At 47.8% G+C, this 19,659-nt stretch overlaps 1 protein-coding gene across 17 annotated transcripts in view; it reads left to right on the top strand.

Moving 5' to 3' along the window:
• Nucleotides 1-19,659, top strand: part of LOC125449241 (pyruvate carboxylase, mitochondrial-like) — a 765,853-nt gene that overhangs the window by 351,963 nt on the left and 394,231 nt on the right. The window lies entirely within an intron of this gene.

The raw sequence follows: 19,659 nt of genomic DNA, 5'->3' as shown, positions 1-19,659 counted from the left end.
TGAGGAAGTAGAAGTGTTGTTGTGTCTTCTTGACCTTCACACCAACATAGGTGGACCAGGACAGACTGTTGGTGGTCATCACTCCTCGTCTACCCTGTTAAGCCCACTATGGATCTTAAATGTTGACTGGGTGACCCCGTGTTCAGGAGAGACATGAGGCTGGGCCAGCTGTTGTTGCTTTAATTCCTCCGTAGCTCGGGACTGAGGATTTCAGTTTGATAAACTATCCCCATCAACACTTGCTCTGTTTGTCCTGCATGGTTAACTGAAGCGTTGGCTACGGTCATTTTCTGCAAATGCTGCCAATCTCCTAGACAACCCCTGCCCTCAATTTCCAACTAGCTCAGGTCAGTTTAAATCGTTTTCTGTGAATTCCACAGTTCAAGGAGCAAGTGGCTGCTATTGCAGATAACATTCATATTCGCACACAGCAACATCAGAAAATGTTACTGTTCATCACAAGCAGGAGAAATTCAGATATCTGATGATAGATGGACAGGAAACAGATGACCTTCTGAAGGCCTGAGGCTGTATTCTGAAAAAAATCCATGATTTTGCACAGAGGGGGAATAATTCCTCTTCGCCTTCCCATTCTGGGCTCCAAAGGGGGATTTTCTTATGATTTGTGGTGCGGAAACCAGCCACAGCATCCCTCCGAAGAGCACCCCACCCAGACCCACCCCGCCTGCCCTATCCTATCCTTGTATCCCTGCATTTCCCCATGACTAACCCGCCCTAACCAGCACATATTCGAGCTGTGGAAGAAACCGGAGCACCCGGAGGAGAGCCATGCAGGCACAGGAAGAATGTGCACACTCCACACAGACAGTCGCCCGAGCGTGGAGTGGAACCCGGCTCTCTGTCGCTTTGAGGCAGCAGCGCTAACCACTGAGCCACCGTGCTGCTGCTAATGATTGGATAAAGAAAAGTCTTTGTCAGTGTGCAGAGATTAAACAACAGCCGTGCAGTGTTTGTAGAAGGGACATGAGGTGATCAGAGAGCACAGTGGGGGACCTGGCAGAGTTAATGACTCTCTTTTCACCAAACGGCATCTTTTGCGGCAGAGTCATCTGCAAAAGAAGCAAGGGTGAGGTGAGGCAACTCAGTCAGCGTGTAGTTAGGGTGTGCGATGCTCTGCCTGGAAATGTGGGAGAGGCAGGTTCAATTGAGGCATTCATGATGGGGGGGTATGCATTGGATGGAGCCACTATGGAGGGGAAAGGTGGGACATTGGCACAAAGTAATGGCACTTGGTTGAAGAGCCGGTGAGGGCATAATGGGCTAAATGGCCTCCTTCTGTGCCGTAACATTTCTGCATCGTTGAGTTCATAGAACACAGAAGAGGCCCTTCAGCCCATTGAGTCTGTGCTGAACTATCTACACTGATCCCACAATGTAGCATTTAGCCATAGCCCTGGATGTTATGGCATTGGTGATTCCGATATAGAGATAGACGAAGGAAATGGCATTGAGATCAGCCATTTTGTTTTTGTTTAATGGTTGGGTAGGCTCAGAGGGTCTGAATGGCCTAGTCCTGCTGCTTTGTTCCTAAGATCATACGAATGTTCCTGTAAATGACATTATTAAACTAGAAAAAATGCAGAGAAGATTTAATATAATGGTAACTGCACTGGAAGATTTGAAGTTGGGCAGACTGAGACTTTTTTCCCTGGAGCATAAGAGACTGAGGGGTGACCCTATAGAAGTCTGTAAAACCATGAGAGGTGCAATTTAGGGAGAGCCAGCAGCTTTTGCCCATGGTGGGTGCGCTTAAAGCTGGAGGGGATAGGTTAAAGGTGAGAGGGGAGAGGCACAGAAAGACCCCAAAGGGGCGGTGTTTCTCCCCCACACACAGTGGGTGGTGAGTGTCTAGAACGGACTGCCAGAGGTAGTGGTGGACTCGAATACAATTTTGTCATTTAAGCAACATTTGGACAGGTACATGAATGGGATAGGTCTGGAGAGATATGGACCAAACACAGGCAAATGGGCCTCGTTTAATTGTGGAAACTGATTAGCATGGTCAAGTAGGACCGAAGAACCTGTTTCCATGCTGTAGACCTTTATGACTCTAAATCTGCGGTAGATGGTAACTAATTTACTTATTGTTGGTGTCCAATTCCCTAAGGCATCCCTCACTGGAAGCCTAGCAGTCTGCTCTGCTCCTGAGTTGAACCTTTAATTCATTGCATCCAGTTAACACAGCCATGCCTTGGATCAACTGGAGTTCAGTTAGAGCCTGGAAATCGAAATTAGCCTTGTTGGTAGTGCCCATCAATGATGGTTGTAAAATCTCATCTGAATCTGCCGCCCTTACTTGCTCTGGGCTAGATGTGACTCCAGGCCCACTACAATGCCACTGACTCCTTACTGCACTTTGCCTTCATCAAACAAGCCTCTGGCTTCATGGCTAATTCAGGATGGCCATCAGACACTGACTTTGCCAACAATACTCACCTCCCCTTAACGATTTGGCATTTCACAGGAACTTGAACGTGCGCAGACAAGGCATTCGAGAAGGCTGTCGTGATGGACCAGTTAACAAGGATAGATTATTTGGAATCCAGGGAGAGCTAGCCATCTGGATACAGAACTGGCTCAAAGGTAGAAGACACAAGGTGGTGGTGGAGAGTTGATTTTCACTCTGGAGGCCTGTGACCAGCAGTGTGCCAGAAGGTTGGGTGCTGGGTCCACTGCTTTTTGACATTTACATAAATGATTTGGATATGAGCTGAGGAGGTATGGTTAGTAAGTTCCCAGATGACACCAAAGTTATAGAACATAGAACAGTACAACACAGAACAGGCCCTTCAGCCCACAATGTTGTGCCGACCATTGATCCTCATGTATGCACCCTCAAATTTCTGTGACCATATACATGTCCAGCAGTCTCTTAAATGACCCCAATGACCTTGCTTCCACAACTGCTGCTGGCAACGCATTCCATGTTCTCACAACTCTCTGCGTAAAGAACCTGCCTCTGACATCCCCTCGATACTTTCCACCAACCAGCTTAAAACTATGACCCCTCGTGCTAGCCATTTCTGCCCTGGGAAATAGTCTCTGGCTATCAACTCTATCTATGCCTCTCATTATCTTGTATACCTCAATTAGGTCCCCTCTCCTCCTCCTTTTCTCCAATGAAAAGAGACCGAGCTCAGTCAACCTCTCTTCATAAGATAAGCCCTCCAGTCCAGGCAGCATCCTCGTAAACCTCCTCTGAACCCTCTCCAAAGCATCCACATCTTTCCTATAATAGGGCGCCCAGAACTGGACGCAGTATTCCAAGTGCGGTCTAACCAAAGTTTTATAGAGCTGCAACAAGATCTCACGACTCTTAAACTCAATCCCCCTGTTAATGAAAGCCAAAACGCCATATGCTTTCTTAACAACCCTGTCCACTTGGGTGGCCATTTTAAGGGATCTATGTATCTGCACACCAAGATCCCTCTGTTCCTCCACGCTGCACGTTATAGGTGTATTGGACAGCAAAGAAGGTTACCTTAAAGTACTATGGGATCTTGATCAGATGGGCCAATGGGCTGAGGAGTGGCAGATGGAGTTTAATTTAGATAAATGTGAGGTGCTGCCTTTGTTGGTCAGTGCATTGAGTATTGGAGTTTGGAGGTCATGTTCCGGCTGTACAGGACCTTGGTTAGGACACTTTTGGAATACAGCATTCATTCCACTCTCCCTGCTATAGGAAGGATGTTGTGAAACTTTAAAGGATTCAGCAGAGATTTAGAAAGATGTTGCCGGGGTTGGAGGGTTTGAGCTACAGGGAGAAGCTTTGTAGGGTGGGGTTATTTTCCCCCGAGCATTGGGGCTGAGAGGTGACTTTATAGACATTTATAAAATCATGAGGGACATGGATAGGGTGAATAGCCAAGGGTGGGGCGAGAGAGAGGCCGTTGGGATTTTGGGAGAGAATTCCGGAGATTAGGACTTCAAGCAGGTGAAGGTACGGTCGCTAATGGTGGAGCAACGGGAATGCAGGGTTTGCAGGACGCCAGAAATGGCTGGGGGCTGAGATGTGGAAATTCTTCAACAGTTGGGGAATCTAGGGGCATGGGGAAAATGGACATGAGGAACGTTGGATCCTCCTGTGTTGAATGACAGAGCAGGCTTCGGGAGCCACATGGCATGCTCCTGTTTCTGTGGTTTCACAGCTGTGGGTGGGAGGAGTTTGCAGACGGGGAGACCCCATTGTGACAGGCCTTCAACAACAGGCCAGAGGCCTTGCAGAATGATCCTAGGGACAGCAGACATGGGCTGTCTTCCCACCCTTCCTGCTGCCCGGAGGGAAGACGTTGGCCTGGTGGTATTATCGCAGGCCTGTTATCCAGGACACTCAGCTCATATTGAGGGGACCCAGTTCGAATCCTGCCATGGCAGATGGTGGAATTTCAATTCAATTGAAAAAAAAGATCTGGAATTGAGAACCTACTGGTGACCGTGAAGCTGTTGCCACTTGTCAAGAAAAACCCATCTGGCTCACTGATGCCCTTCAGGGAAGGTCTGGCCTATCTGTGCCTCCTGACCCACGGCAATATGTTGATTGACTGCCAGCTGTCCTCTCCAATGGCGGTAGCAGCAAGCCACTCAGTTCGAGGGGCAGCTAGGGAAGGGTAGTAAATGCTCCGGTGCCCATGCCCCTTGAGTGAACAGAACAAAGGTCATCCTGACATTGGCCAGAAACATGCCCATACTCGCAGGAGCCACATTGAGCCACCAACCGATTAGGGAGCACCAGCTGCCTCTGTTGACATCTCGCCACATGGCTGGGAGGGGAGTAGGGGTCTCCCCCCCAACCCCATCCCCACCAAACTGTGCCAGACTGCCTTTGAACTCTCCCCTAGACAAGGAGCTGCCTGCACCTGCACTGCAACTGCCCCACCCCCTGGCGCTTTTTGAGAGCACACTCCCTGGGCTTCTGCTGCACTGTATCAATTCATTGACAGGGACCCCTCCACATTCATCCCAGGACAGGCCCAATGACCCCTGGCCCTCCGTGACACTCGCACTTTGACCCTTTTGCATGTTAATCTTGGGTGCACGACCGGCTGGTACTTGCTGCCTTCAGGGAACTGAGACAAGCCTCCTGTCATTTGAGTATTGCCGATGGGAAAACTGCAAAACGACTATGAAATATGGGCTCCATTGTACACGATATGGATCATTTCTTTCAAGTTAGGCTTCTCGCAGTTAATGGACTTTATTTTAGTGCTTGTCAGGTTGTTCTGTGGGACAACTGCTGGCTCTGAAAGCACATTTTTACAGTGACAGTGCTGTGTTCCATCATTTTGATGGTTGCATGTGAGTACTGCAGTTCAGCTCACACCTTTGAGCAGAAGATGTACACTCCTCGATATCCCCCTTGGGTGCACCGTTCTATTATATTCCCTCAGAAAGTTCAGTTTCTTGAGTTGGGGTCTTCAGTCTCCTTGCCACTTCCACTTCTGCTCAAAAACTAGAAATTCAGGAACGCTGTCGGAATATGTGATTCTCTGATTTGCCCGCAGGGGGGCGCCCCAGCATTTGTTGCCAGCCTGTCATTGCCCCTGGAGCTGATTGGCATCTCGGAGGGTGGTTAAGAATCAGCCAGGTTGCTGTGGGCCTGGAGTCACGTGCAGGCCCACCCAGAGAAGGATGGCAGATCACCCTCCCTGAGAGGCATTTGTGACCCAGGCGTGTTTTGCACACCAATTGATGATGGTTTCCAATGCACAGGCCAGCCTTTCACTTTCAGTTTTAGGAATTGAGTTCACATTCCACCATCTGCCATGGCAGGATTTGAATCCATATCCCTGCAACATTAGCCTTGAGTGATGCAGTGACTCTAACGCTATCCTCGAGGCAGGAATGCCTGTGACCAGATGGAACTAGGCAGTAGTTAACGATTTGAATGAAGGGATTGAATGCAATGTCTCTAAATTTGCAGACGACCCTGAGCTGGCTGGCAGTGTGTGCAGTGAGGAGGATGCTAGGAGGCGGCAGGGTGACTAGGACAGACTGGAGGTAGCAAGAACTGCCGATGCTGGAGGCAGAGTCAATGCTGTGTGGAGTTGGAGGAACACAGCAAGTCAGGCAGCGCCAGAGGAAGTGGAGTGTCAATATTTCGGGCCTCAACCCTTCATCAGAACTGGGGTGTGGGAAGGGAGCTGGGAAGTAAATAGAGTGAAGCAGGATGGGGCTGCAGGGAGGTCGGTGGGATGGCAATAGGTGGATGCAGGTAGGGGTAGTGGGAATTGGTCAGTAGAGTGTGGGGCGGATAGGTGGTGAAGGAAAAGGACAGATAGTGTCGGGCCAGGGAGGTGGGGATGAGGAGGACGGTTGGACATGGAATGAGGCTGGGAATGGGGAGATTTTGAAACTGGTCATTTCTATGTTTAGGCCATCGGGCTGTCGGCCCCCAAGGTGGAAAGTGAGGTGCTGCTCCTTCAGAGTGCGGGTGGTGTCGTTGTGACACTAGAGGAGGCCCAGGATGGACATGTCCCCCAGGGAGTGGGAGGGGCAGTTAAAATGGTTCACAAGAGGAAAGTGTTGTTGATGATTGCATATGGAGCATAGGTGCACCACAAATCCGCCCCAGAGTCTGCATTCGGTCTCACTGATGTAGAGGTGGCTACATCGGGAGCAAAAGCTGCAGTAGAACAGGTTGGAGGATGTACAGGTGAATCCCTGTCGGATATGGAAAGTTTGTCTTGGGCTTTGGATGGAGGTGAGGGGGGAGGTGTAGCGGTATGTGTAGCACCTCCTGTGGTTGTCGCAAAAGGTGCCATTGAGGTGGGGTTGGTGGGGAGCATGGAGTGAACAAGGGAGCCATGGAGTGAGTGGTCCCTGTGAAAGGCAGATGGGGTGGTGAAGGAAATATCTCTTTGGTGGTGGGTTCGGATTGTAGGTGGCGGAAATGGTGGAGGATGATGCACATAATGTGGAGGTAGGTGGGGTAGTATTTGAGGACCGCGGGGGTGGGGGGGGGGGATCTCTATCCTTATTTTTGTTGGGGGGAGAGAGTTTGAGGGCAGAAGTGCAGGAAATGCAAGAGAGATGTTTGAGGGCATTTTCAATCAACTGAGCTGGGGCTTGAAGTAGGAGGGCATCTGGGATGCCCGGGAGTGGAACGCTCCATCTTGGGAGCAGATGCGGTGGAGGTGGAGGAATTGAGAATAAGGGATCGCATTCTTGCGGGAGAGTGGGTGAGAGGTGTTGCAGTCCTAGTAGCTGGGTTTGAAATGAACGTCAGTGCTGAGACCGTTACCAGATGAGGAGACAGAGAGATCTAGGAAGGGGAGGGAGATAGTGGAGATGGTCCAGGTGAATTTGAGGTTGGGGTGAAAGGTGTTAGTAAAGTTGACAAACTGTTCAAGCTCTTCACAGGAGCATGCGGCAGCGCCGATACCGTCATTGATGTAGCGGAGGACGAGGTGAGGGATGGTGCCGGTGCAACAGTGGAAGAGGGACTGTTCCATGTACCCTCTGAAGTAGCACGCATAGCTCGCACCCGTATGGGTGCCCATAGCCACCCCTTTTACTTTGTAGGAAGTGGGAGGACTTAAGTGAAAACCGGGTGAAGGTAAAAAGTTCTGTTAAGCGGATTAGGGTGTTGTTGGAGGGGGACTGATTGTATCTGCGGGAGAGGAAGAAGCAGAGGGCTGTTAGGCCATCTGCATGGACAGGCTGGCTGTGTGGGCAAATGTGAGGTTCTCCACTTTGGACAAAAATCAGAAAGGCAGATTATTATCTGAATGGTGGCAGTTTAGGAAAAGGTGAGGTGCAACGAGGCCTGGGTGTCACGGTGGAACAGTCGCTGAAGGCTGGCACGCAGGTGCAACAGGCAGTGAGGAAAATTAATGGTATGCTGGCCTTCATAGCAAGAGGATTTGAGTATCGGAAATAACAATGTCTTGCTGCAGTTACACAGGGCCTTGGTGAGGCCACATCTTGAGTATTGTGTGCAGTTTTGAGGACCGTGTGCACTTTTGGTCTCCTCGTGTGAGGAAGGACATTCTTACTTTTGAGGGAGTCCAGCAAATGTTCGTCACACTGATTCCCGGGATGGCAGCACTGACACATGAGGAAAACATGGATCGACTGGGCTTGTACTCACGGGAATTTAGAAGGAATGAGGAGGATCTCATAGAAACATGTAAAATCCTGATGGCACTAGACAGGCTAGATGCAGTAAAAATGCCCCCAATGTTGGGGAAGCCCAGAACAAGGGGTCACAGTCTAAGAGTAAAGGGTAAGCCATTCAACACTGAGATGAGGAAGAATTTCTTCACTCAGAGAGCTGTGAACCTGTGGAAGTCTCTCTCACAGGAAGCTTTTGGGGGCCAATTCCTAAGATATGTTCAGGAGAGAACTGGATGTGGCCCTTACAGCTAAAAGGATCAATGGGTGTGGGGAGAGTGGAGGACTGGGATACTGAGATTGCCACGATCATGATCATATTGAATGGTGGTGCAGGCATGAAGAGATGAATGGCCTACTACTGCTCCTGCCTTTTATGTTTCTATGTAACAGTTGCATGTCAATGCAGAGTTAGCCTGGGTGAGAATTGGTTGCATGTAATGGGCAGCACAGTGGCTTAGTGGTTAGCACTGCAGCCTCACAGCACCAGGGACCCAGGTTCAATTCCAGCCTCGGGTAGCTGTCTGTGTGGAGTTTGCACATTCTCCCCGTGTCTGCGTGGGTTTCCTCCGGGTGCTCCGGTTTCTTTCCACAATTCAAAGACATGCAGTCTAGGTGGATCGGCCATGCTAAGTTGCCCGTAGTGTTCAGGGGTGTGTGGGTTATAGGGGGGGATGCTCTAAGGGGCGGTGTTGACTTGTTGGGCTGAAGCGCCTGTTTCCACACAGTGGGTAATCTAATCTAAAGGGAGGTCGTGGAGGAGGGTGTGTCTGCTCAGTCAGTATGGGTCGAAGTCAGAAACAGGAAAGGAGCAGTCACTTTATTGTGAGTTTTCAAAGCCCCCTCCAGTAGGAACAGAGACCCTGAGGAACAGATTGGGAGGCAGATTTTGGAAAGGTGCAGAAGTAATGGGGTTGCTGTCATGGGTCACTTCAACTTCCCTAATATAGACTGGAACCTCCTAAGTGCAAATAGTTTGGATGGAGCAGATTTAGTCAGGTGTGTCCAGGAAGGATTTGTCAATTACTCAATTTGTAAATAGGCTGACTAGAGGGGAGGCCATATTGGATTCGGTGCTTGGCAATGAACCAGGCCAGGTGTCAGATCACTCAGCGGGAGAGCACTTCAGTGACAGTGATCATACACTCCCTGACCTTTACTATAGCCACGGAGAGAGATTGGAGCAGATGGCATGGGAAAGTATTTAATTGGGGGAGGGGGAATTACAATGCTATTAGGTAAGAACTGTGGAGCACCAACTGGGATCAGATGTTCTTGGGGAAATGCACGACAGAAATGTGGAGGTTGTTCAGGAAGCATTTGCTACAAGCACTGGATAGGTTTGTCCCACTGAGTCAAGATATGCTCAAACAGGTTGATATTAGAAAGGATGATGTGCTAGAAATTTTGGAAAACATGCGGATAGATCAGTTCCCTGGGCCAAACGGGGTATACCCAAGATTACTATGAGAAGTGAGTGGAGAGATTGCTGCCCCTTTGGCAATGATCTTTGCATCCTCACTGTCCTCTGGAGTAGTACCAGATGATTGGAGGGTGGAAAATGTCATTCCCTTGTTCAAGAAAGGAAATAGGAATAATCTTGAAAGTTACAGACTGGTCACTGTTACTTCTGTGGTGGGCAAATTATTGAAGAGGATTCTGAGAGATAGTATTTACGATTATTTGGAAAAGCACAGTTTGATTAGAAATAGTGAGCATGGCTTTGTGAGGGGCAGATCATGTCTCACAAGCCTCAGTGAATTCTTTAAGGATGTGACAAAACACGTTGACGAAGGCAGAGCAGTGGATGTGGTGTATATGGATTTTAGCAAGGCATTCGATAAGGTTCCACATGGTAGGCTCATTCAGAAAGGAGGCAAAGGATTCAGGGGAATTGGGCTGTCTGGATACAAGACTGGCTGTCCAATAGAAGACAGGGGGTGGTAATAGATCGAAAGTATTCAGCCTGGAGCTCAGTGACCAGTGGTGTTCTGCAGGGATCTGTTCTGGGACCTCCGCTCTTTGTGATCTTTATAAATGACTCGGATGAGGAAGTGGAAGGGTGGGTTAGTAAGTTTGCCGATGACACAAAGGTTGGTGGAATTGTGGACAGCATGGAGGGCTGTTGTGGGTTCCACTGGGACATTGACAGGATGCAGAGCTGGGCAAAGAGAGTGGCAGATGGAATTCAACCCGGAAAAGTATGAAATGATTCATTCTGGAAGGTCGAATTTGAATGCGGAATACTGGGTTAATGGCAGGATTCTTGGCAGCGTGGAGGAACAGAGAGATCTTGGAGTCTGCGTCCATAGATCCCTCACACTTGCTTCCCAAGTTGATAGTGTTGTTAAGAAGGTGTATGGTGTGTTGGTTTTTAGTGGCGGGTGAATTGAGTTTAAGAGCCATGAGGTTATGCTGCTGCTCTATAAAACTCTGGTTAGACCACACTTGGAATATTGCACTCAGTTCTGGTCACCTCATTATGGGAAAGATGTGGAAGCTTTAGATGTGGAAGACTTTTAAGCAACTCTTGGATAGGCACATGGAGGATAGTAAAATGTAGGGTGTGCAGGGAAGATTGATCTTAGAGTAGGATAATAGGTTGGCACAATATCATGGGCCAAAGGGCCTGTATTGTGCTATACCACATCCTTAAATGGGACACAAGGGTTTGTTGTGTCTGAGGTGAAGTAAAACACTGACTTGAAAACTTTACACTTGCACTCTGTGTATCACAGAATTGTTAAGGCACTGAAAGAGGCAACTTGGCCCATTGTACCTGCACCAGTTCGATCCCCAGTTATAACTTCCTGCTTTTTCCCCTTAATCCCTGCACAGTATACTTCCATTGGCAATGTGCCTCCCCAACATTTCCAGGCCATGCATCCCACACCCTCACCACTCTGTGCGAGAATGTTCTTTTTTCTCACGTTGCCCTTGCTTCGTTTACGTTAAGCCAATGTTCCCCCTTGTTCTGGTCATCTTTCACCGGCCTGAGTAGCTCCTGTTTGACTCCCCAACCCCGCCCTCGCCCAGCTGGTGCGGCTAGCAGCACAGATTGTTCAGCCAAATATGAAAAAAAGCAAAGTTTCGCCAGCCTGACTTTTCCATCACAGCTGTTATTTCTGGAGATTTGCGTTTAATTCCTGGAACCAGCCCAGAGGTGTGCAGGTTAGCTGCATTGGCAATACTAAATTGCCCATAGTGTGTAGGGTTAGAAATGCTCAGATAGAGTCAGGGTGCATCTGGGTGGGATGCTGTTTGGAGGGTCGGTGTGGACCCAATGGGCTGAATGGCCTGCTTCCACACTGTAGGGATTCAATGATTCTATAATTCTATGAAGTTCCAGAGCAAGCATGGAGGATTTCAAAACCATTGATTCCCATTGCGCTGTTTTTAGATCCATATCCATGAGTTTACATTCAAAATCAACTGGTCAAGGAGAGGGCAAACTGTATTCAGGCTTTATATCACACTTTATTACATTTAAGATGACTGAAGTACATGGTTTCAGAGATTTACCAGGATCCAAAAATATTGGAAGATTATTCTGTGAACTCCACCATCTAATACAAGTCAGTGTCCTTTGCACGTTTCTAACGTCTCTACTTTCACACCTCTAAGTCCACCGACTCTGTACTATTTATACCCAGTGAGGTGCATCTACAACATTGTCGCAAGGAGTCCCAAAGCCCTTAGGCAACAAGTCCTACACCCCAGGCATGGAGCGTGATATTGGAGACATGGTACACATTAGCTGCCAACCGCTTGCACTCGAGGCTTTCTTCATCTGGCCACACCCTCCCCCACCCCAGCCTTTAGTCTGTTTCAGTGCTTTCTGAGTTTGAATTGAAGTGAAGCCCTTGCATTTTTAAGATGTTTAGTTTTTAGCCCCGACAAATCACCGACTGCTGGACTTGAAGTGGATACGTGGGCTGGGAAGCAGCCGGTTCTGTGCCGAGGGAAGGAGCGCCGTCTCACATTACTGGGTGAAATTCCAACATCAAAGTGTTTATCTCTTCCCTTGCCTTGCAAGCTTCAAAATGGCATTCCTCTCGCACTTACCACCATTTCGCAATTATCTGTACTTATCACGGCATAGACTGGTTCAGTTCAGTGCTTCTCTCATCTGCTAAACATTTCTGTTATACTGTCTTACATAGTTAGGTGCAGGAGAAGGCCCCTTGAGTCTGCTGTGCCATTCATTATGATCATGGCTGATCATTGAAAGAAATAACCTAATTCCTTCCTCTCCCTATATTCCTTGGTCCCTTCAGCTACAAGAGCTATACCTACCTCCTTCTTGAAAACACAACGTTTTGGCCTCAGCTGATGTTCTCGTGTATCTGCTGCCTTTGTCCATCTTGGTGGTTAGAAGTTGTGATGTGCTGTCAAAGCAACCACGGTGAATTGCTGCAGTGGGCGGAGGAAGTCGAAGTTGACAGTGAGGGATGAATGCTAAAAAAGCGAGGTTTTCTGTGGCTCATCACTCTTGGGGTGAAGACATTTCTCCTCATCTCAGTCCCTTCCTTATCTGCTAATGAAGACCCCTTCTTCTGGACTCCCTCACCATCAGGAACATCTTTCCTGCATCTCACTCGTCTAAACATGTTGAAATTTTATAGGTTTCCATGAGATCCTCCCTCATTCTCCTAAACCACAGCAAATAGAACCCTAACCAACTCAATCTATCTTAAAACGTCAGTCCTATCAGACTGGAATCAGATTGGTAAGCTTTCGCTGCACTCCGTCCATCACCAGAACATCCTTCCTCGGTAAGGAGACGCAAACTGTGTGCAATATTGCAGGCATGTCCTCACATTAAGGTACTCCTTAATACTTACTTCCATCACCACCCCTCCCCCAGCGTTCCAACAACATTCAAGAAGCTTGATATCCTCCTGAACAAAGCAGCCTCGCTTTTTTAGCATTCATCCCTCACTGTCAACTTCGACTTCCTCCGCCCACTGCAGCAATTCACCGTGGTTGCTTTGACAGCACATCACAACTTCTAACCACCAAGATGGACAAAGGCAGCAGATACACGAGAACATCAGCCCTTTTCATTGGAGAAAAGGAGGAGGAGAAGGGACCTAATTGAGGTATACAAGATAATGAGAGGCATAGATAGAGTTGATAGCCAGAGACTATTTCCCAGGGCAGAAATGGCTAACACGATGGGTCATAGTTTTAAGCTGGTTGGTGGAAAGTATAGAGGGGATGCCAGAGGCGGGTTCTTTACACAGAGAGTTGTGAGAGCATGGAATGCGTTGCCAACAGGAGTTGTGGAAGCAAGGTCATTTGGGACATTTAAGAGACTGCTGGACATGTATATGGTCACAGAAATTTGAGGGTGCATACATGAGGATCAATGGTCGGCACAACATCGTGGGCTGGAGGGCTTGGTCTGTGCTGTACTATGTTCTATGTTCTTACAGAGCGGAACCTGCAGGTTGTGATGTTCCCATGTATCTGCTGCCCTAGCTCCTTTAGATGGAAGTGTGTGTTTGGATGGTGCTGTCTAAGGAGCCTCAGTACATATCGGCAGTGCATCTTGTGGATGGTACACACACTCCTGTTACAGTGGTGCATGGAGTGGATGTTTGCAGATGGAATTGCATGAGAGAAATAAACATGCAGTGGTCATGAGGGTAGAGTGGGCAAAGGGATGGGACTCAAGATAATGGGAACTGCAGATGCTGGAGAATCCAAGGTAACACAGTGTGGAGCTGGATGAACACAGCAGGCCAAGCAGCATCTTAGGAGCACAAAAGCTGACGTTTTGGGCCAAGACCATTTCTGATGAAGGGCCTAGGCCCAAAACATCAGCTTTTGTGCTCTTAAGATGCTGCTTGGCCTGCTGTGTTCATCCAGCTCCACACTTTGTTATAAAAGGATGGGACTGACTGGATTGTTCTATGGATAGCTGACATGCACCGGATCGAATGAATGGCCTCCATCGTGCTCTAAACAACTATGTGCTTGTTGGTAAAAGAAGCAGAGGAATTTTTTTTTTAAACGAGGCACATTGCTGTGATCTGGAGTTCACTGCATGAAGGGGCAGTGGAAGGAGGATGGCCCGTATATAAATACTTGAAAAGGAGACGTGTGGAGCCATGGGAAAAGAACAGAGCAGTGGGACTAATCGGGCATGTCATCCCAAGAAGAGACTTGTCTCCTAGTTCCTAATTGTAATGTTGTGTAATCCTGTGCTTCTTCAGTGATGGCAGTGCCTGCATAATCTACCTTTTACTTTGCCCAGAAACACAAGACCTGCAGTGTTCAGTGACCACTCAGGAAGGAATAGAGAAAGTACGCAGCCTTGCTTTCACAAGCAAAGATAGAAAGTGCTGGAAAAACTCAGGTCAGGCAGCATCTGTTGAGAGAGAAGAACGGAGTTAACATCTCCAAGCCCAGTGACTCTCCTTCAGAAGGTTCTGAAGAAGTGTCATACTGGATTCAAAACATTAACTCACTGAGTTCCTCCATATTTGCTTCCAGTCCCCAGCATCTGTAGGATGTTGCTTCTACCCCAGCTTTCCTTTCAGTTTTGAAACGTGAGAGGAAGTTTATTTTATTACACCTACCCTTGCTTGGCACCTGCTGACAAATGGTCTTCCTGATAGAGGAAGCGGGAGCCAGCAGGCAGTTTGAGTTTTAGTTTAAGTTTTATATTTTACATGGGACGAGGGCACTGGTGACATAGCCAGCATTTGTTGCCTGTCCCTTGAACCAAGTGTCTTGCCAGGGCAGTTGGGAGTCAAATGTATTGCTATGAGTCAGGAGCCACGTGTATTCCAAACCAAGTAAGGATGGCAGATTTCCAGACAGGAGTGATCATATTGCAAGAGACGCACCGGATATTGGTGAACACGTTGCCAGAGATACACCAGATATTGGCAATAATGTTACCAGAGAATCACTAGATATTGGCAGCAATGTTACCAAAGAATCACTAGATATTGGCAACAATGTTACCAGAGATACACCAGAAGTTGGCAACAATGTTACCAGAGAATCACCAGATATTGGCAACAATGTTGCCAGAGATACACCAGATGTTGGCAACACTGTTACCAGAGAATCACCAGATATTGGGAATAATGTTGCCAGGGATGCAGCAGATATTGAGAATAATGTTGCCTGGGATGCAGCAGATGTTGGCGACAATGTTGCCAGGGATGCAGCAGATATTGGGAATAATGTTGCCAGGGATGCAGCAGATGTTGGCGACAATGTTGCCAGGGATGCAGCAGATATTGGGAATAATGTTGCCAGTGATGCAGCAGATGTTGGCGACAATGTTGCCAGGGATGCAGCAGATATTGGGAATAATGTTGCCAGGGATGCAGCAGATGTTGGCGACAATGTTGCCAGGGATGCAGCAGATATCGGGAATAATGTTGCCAGGGATGTAGCAGATATCCGGAATAATGTTGCCAGGGATGCAGCAGATATCGCGAATAATGTTGCCAGGGATGCAGCAGATATTGGGAATAATGTTGCCAGCAGCAGATGTTGGCGACAATGTTGCCAGGGATGCAGCAGATATTGGGAATAATGTTGCCAGTGATGCAGCAGATGTTGGCGACAATGTTGCCAGGGATGCAGCAGATATTGGGAATAATGTTGCCAGGGATGCAGCAGATGTTGGCGACAATGTTGCCAGGGATGCAGCAGATATCGGGAATAATGTTGCCAGGGATGTAGCAGATATCCGGAATAATGTTGCCAGGGATGCAGCAGATATCGCGAATAATGTTGCCAGGGATGCAGCAGATATTGGTGACAATGTTGCCAGGGATGCAGCAGATGTTGGCAACAATGTTGCCAGAGAATCACCAGATATTGGCAACAGTGTTGCCTGGGACACACCAGATATTGGCAACAATGTTGCCTGGGATACAGCAGGTATTGGTGACAATGTTGCCAGGGATGCAGCAGATATCGGGAATAATGTTGCCAGGGATGTAGCAGATATCCGGAATAATGTTGCCAGGGATGCAGCAGATATCGGGAATAATGTTGCCAGGGATGCAGCAGATATCGAGAATAATGTTGCCAGGGATGTAGCAGATATCGGGAATAACGTTGCCAGAGATGCAGCAGATATTGGTGACAATGTTGCCAGGGATGCAGCAGATATTGGCAACAGTGTTACCAGGGACACACCAGAAGGTGGCAAAGGTGTCACCAGGGATATGCCAGATGTTGTCAGCACCACCCCATGGTGATGGGTGCGGGATGTTTTCAAAACATCGTGTTCAGAGATGTTATTTGTGCACCTCTGCAGCAGGTGAGATTTGCGACTACAGTGTCCTGGTTCAGAGGCAGAGATGGCATCACTGTGCTCCAGGAGCTCTGTTTGGCGCACGGAGAGTTACCGAAGTGGGGAATAACTGGGTGTGACTCTCTGGGTGGCTCGGTGATCCTCAGAGAGAAGCGAGGGTGTTGGCTGCAGGGAGGATGCTGAGTGGAGATTGTATAGGGTGTGGGAGCTTTGGCTTGTTGGACCTGAAAGAAATCAACGTCTTGGCTCACAAGCAGTGCTGAAAATTGCCTCCCTTCTCGCCTCAGTGACCTGAGAGATTCTAGAACTTCAGAACTGCTCAGGCTGACCTACATTAAGCAAGCAGTATCACCGCATGGTTCAGATTTGAGCATTTAACATTTTAACGTCTCACTGAAACAAGCTCAAACCGGCCATTTTTAAGTTTAAGATTTCCCCAAACAGCTTTAACCAAATAACCAGCTCTAATATAGTGGGCATGATTCTTATACAGGGAATTGGTGAAACCATAACTCAAATATTCTAGGAATTTGATCTTATTTATAGAAGGATTTCAAAATTGTGCAGTGCGAGGTTTGCCCGATTGAATCCTAGAATGAGTAAACCATAGGATTCCTACAGTGCAGAGAGAGGACATTTGGCCCATGGCGTTTGCACTGACTGCCGAAGAGTTATAGAGTCATACAGCATGGAAACGGATCATTCGGTCCAACCAGTCGACCCCACCGTGTTCCCAAACTGAACTAATTCCACCTGCCTTTGCTTGGCCCATATCCCTCCGAACCTTACCTACTCATGTACCTACCCAAATGTCTTTTGAATGTTGTAACTAGCTGCATCCACCACTTTTTCTGGCAGTTCATTCCACGCACGAATCTACCTGTTGTGTAAAAATGTTGCCCCTTGTGTCTTTTATTAACTCTTTCTTCTCTCGCCTTAAAAATATGCCCCCCAGCATATCCCCAACCCGAGGGAAAAGACCCGTCATTCACTTTATCTATCCCCTCCATGATTTTATAAATATCTAGAAGGCCACCCCTTCATCTCCTATGTTCCAGTGAAAGAAGTCCCAGCCTAGCCACCCTCTCCTTAAACTGAAACCCTCCATTTTCTGCAACATCCTGGCAATCTCATCTGTCTCACTGTCCAGCTTAATAATATCCTTTCTATAGCTGGGTGGCCTGAAGAAACCCCACCAACGTCCTGTACAACCTCAACTCGACCCAGCAACTCCTATACTCAGTGGTCTGAGCAACAAAGACGAGCATGCCAAACGCCTTCTTAACCACCCTATCTACATGTGATGCAGACCCCAGAGAATTATGTCCCTGAACCCCTAGGCCTCTCTGTTCTGCAAAACTGCTCAGGGCCCTACCATTAACTGTATAAGTCCTGCCTTTGTTTGTTTTGGCAAAATGCAATACCTCACATTTGTCCAAATTAAACTCTCCTCAGCCCATTGACCCAACTGATCAAGATCTCTTTGTAATCTTAGTTAACCTTCTTCACTGTCCACTAAACCACCAGTCTTGTTGTATTCTCATCTAAATCATTTGTATAAATTACAAACAAAAATGCACCCAGCCCTGATTCCTGAACATCCCACCCGGGAGTAATTCTAAGGCAGAGGAGAATAGATTCTTGTGAGGCAAGCAGGTCAGGGGATAGATGAGAATATGGAATTTGAAATACAAGCAGATTAGCCTTGATCTTATTGAATTGCAGAGCAGTCTTGAGGGGCTGAATGACCTCCTGCTCATAATTGCTGTGTTTGTATTTCATACGTAGTTATAAGTTCAGCAGAACATGCCTACCAAGCCTGAAAATGAGGTTCTTACTCTGATAAAATCAAAACAGCGTAGATGCTGGGAGTCTGGAACATACAGAAGTGCACAGGTCTTGCAGCGTCTGTGGTCAGGGAGGGAAACAGAGCTAACACCCAGTAATCCTTCTTCAGTACTGAAGGATAAGATTCCAAGGGAAACTTTAACTGTTTCACTCCCTGTCTCTGCAGATGTTGCCAGAACTACGGAGTTTCTCCAGCACTTTCTGCACTTGTGATAAAACCAAAGTGATGTGATACGGTCGGCAGTGGGAAAGGTTAAACGGCAAAGACATTAGGGATCAAAAGACAAAGGGAATGGTAATAGCTGTTTGAACAAACAAAGTATTAGGTCAAGAGTGGAACAGACAGTGGAATACTGAACATCTCTGACCAACAGCAAAAACATGGAAATCAGACCAGCACTTGTCAAATAAACAGAGAGAGAGAATAGGTGGAACAGGCAGTGAGGCACTCAGTCAGATTAATCTGAAAGCTTTGGTTTATTAGGATGGGATATGAATTATTAATCTGCTTCATTTCAGTGAGGCAGCAGCTAGGTGCATTGATATTGTCACTTTCACTTGTAGCCTCACCTGCTCTTGGAAAATGGGATTTGAAATGGTAAACTGCACATCCAGACCTCTTTGTGGATTGATTTTGTGACAGTCCTGTTTCCTGCAGTTAGGTCCAGGGCCTGCAGCATTATTTCCATTTTGTATAGCTGGGGGGGGCGGCGCGGTAAAACTCCCATGAACTCTGAAGCTCCTGGCTCTGAAAGCCCACCCTTAACACCGTCATTTCATTCCAGACTGAGCACATCACATCTTTTCCAGGAATTGCTTGCACAGGGTGAGGGTTGTTGACGTTGATTTGAGGCAATCGCCATTTGGGGAGCCCTCACTTCATTTGGTGGAAAACATTTCTTCTCATTTCTGACGCGATCATTTGAGGCAGCCTGCTATGGCAAGAAGTGGGTGACTGCACTGGAGTGCTGCCAGTCCAAAAATGAGCAGGTGAGGTGGATTGGCTGTGCTAAATTGCCCCATTGTGACCAGGCATGTGCAGACTAGGTGGATGAGATGATAAATATGGGGACGGGGGCATGCTGTGTCTGGATGGAATGCTGCTTAGAGGGCCGGTGGTGACTCAGTGGGCCGAATGGCCTCTTTCTGCACTTTGGGTCTCAATGGGCTATAGAGGGAGATCTTGTTCAGTGCTCCCTTGCCTGCATTGAAGTGTCACCGCTGTTTAGTGACACTGGGCACCTCGATGGGTGGATGGAAAGTTAGTGTTTCTGGCCGTAGCATTGGATTCTTCCCCAATCCAACAAACTCCACGGAGTATCTTCAACTTGAGACTGATGGGATTGGGGTCCAAAACTGACTTTTTCACACACTGCTTCAGTTGTTCC

This window comes from Stegostoma tigrinum, chromosome 42 (genome assembly GCF_030684315.1).
Source record: "Stegostoma tigrinum isolate sSteTig4 chromosome 42, sSteTig4.hap1, whole genome shotgun sequence".
Lineage (NCBI taxonomy): Eukaryota > Metazoa > Chordata > Chondrichthyes > Orectolobiformes > Stegostomatidae > Stegostoma > Stegostoma tigrinum.
This window is presented reverse-complemented; position numbering and strand designations above follow the sequence as displayed.